Here is a 1,726-nt window from a genome sequence, read left to right as displayed (position 1 = left end):
ACTCACAGGCAACCCTCAGGACAGAGTTCAGCCACTGCACAGGGGTTGCAAGGTTGTAAATCTGGGCAGAAGCTGACTGCCAGGTTTTTTCCTGTGGACCGGGTGGTAGGTTTGAACTGCCGGCCCTTTGGCTGGCAGCTGAGAACTTTAACCACTGTGTCTGCAGGGCTCCTTAGTTCTATGGCTGTAATTGGATTCTGCTCAGGCTCCTCCAGGTTTGATCATCCTTTTCAGTTGACTGATGAGTGATGATATTAGCTGGTGTTGGATCTGCCGCCTCTCGCCCCAGATCCTCTGAAAAGAGGCCTTTCTGTTCTTCTTAAAGTCATGGAGCAGAAAAATAAAATGACCTAAACCTACACGATGTGTCCAATAGCCTCATATGCACATGAAAGCTGGACAACGAATAAAGAATTGAAGCCTTTGCATGGTGGGGCTGGGGGAGCCTATTGAACAGCCAGAAGAACACACAGACGCACAGTCAGAGTGCTCCTGAGAGGCAAAGAAGGGGAGACTCTGCCTCAGGTACTGTGGACAGGTTGTCAGGAGAGACCAGTCCCTGGAGAAGGACATCATGCTTGGTGAAAAAGAGGAAGCCTCTGGATTGAGACCACAGGTTGCAACAATGGGTTCAGAGAGACAATGACTGAGAGGAGGGTGCAGGACCGGGCGGTGTTTCCTTCTGTTGGACACAGGGTCACTATGAGTCAGAGTGCGCTCGATGGCACTGAACGGTGATAGCAAGGTGCTCTTTGTAAAGCAGTGGCGAGGAACAGCTCCCGATGCAGAGAGGAATGAGGAGGTGGCGGAGAGAAGGGACAGACACACACATGCTGTGTGTAGTGGACATTTGCAGGTGTCACCTTCCATCGTCCCTTCTCCTGGCTCAGGGAACAGTCTCTTCATGTTCCTTTGGGGAACCAGCTAGGACTGTCAGAATACAGAACTCTCAGGTGAATTTGCTCCACCATCCAGTGTGCGCTAGAGAGGGACATGCTGTTTGGTACTCTGAGAGGTTCACCAAACGAAGCAAACCCTTCATGGGATGGATTGACACAAGAGATGTAGCCATGGAATCAAACATTATGACCGGTGTGAGGATGGCCCGGGCCCAGGTCATATTCTGTTCTGTTGTACACCGCGACTCCGAGCCAGCTGGGCGGCAACAAACCAACACAACAGCCGGCCTTGAATTTCCGATCAACAACGGATTCCTTTCTTTTCCGTTTTTGATATCTCAGTGTTGTTCCAGAGGCTATACTGATGATCAGAACATTCATTGTTGTTCTGAAATCCAGATGTCACTGGTCCCCTGTGGTTTTGTTTGCTGCAATTGGCAGCCACCGCTCTTTCCCTTTGGCAGATACCCAGGTGGGATTGATCCCTCATCCCCTGGTCCCAGGACTGGGCAGGTGACTGGGCGTGGCATATTCCATCCCTCCAAACTGTAGAGACCACTTTGGGGAGAGACTTGTGCCCCCAAACGGGTCAGTGCACTTTAATTCTGGGAACCTGGATGGCACCAGGGAGAGATTCCTTATTTTCCTTGGGGCTGCTCAGTTGGGACAGGGGCTCCATGGGCCTGGTGCTTGATGAGAACCTGCTTGAAGAGAGGAGTCAGCGGAGAGTCAGGGAGAGGGAGAGAAAGGAGCTCAACCCATGAAGACTTCCTCCCTGGGCTCCTTGACTGGCCTTATCAAAGGACCTCTCTGAGGCCTCCCTGAAG

Source organism: Echinops telfairi, unplaced genomic scaffold (genome assembly GCF_000313985.2).
Source record: "Echinops telfairi isolate 266 unplaced genomic scaffold, ASM31398v2 ScPeMD7_5;HRSCAF=22, whole genome shotgun sequence".
Classification (NCBI taxonomy): Eukaryota; Metazoa; Chordata; class Mammalia; order Afrosoricida; family Tenrecidae; genus Echinops; species Echinops telfairi.
Note: the sequence above shows the minus strand (reverse complement) of the source record.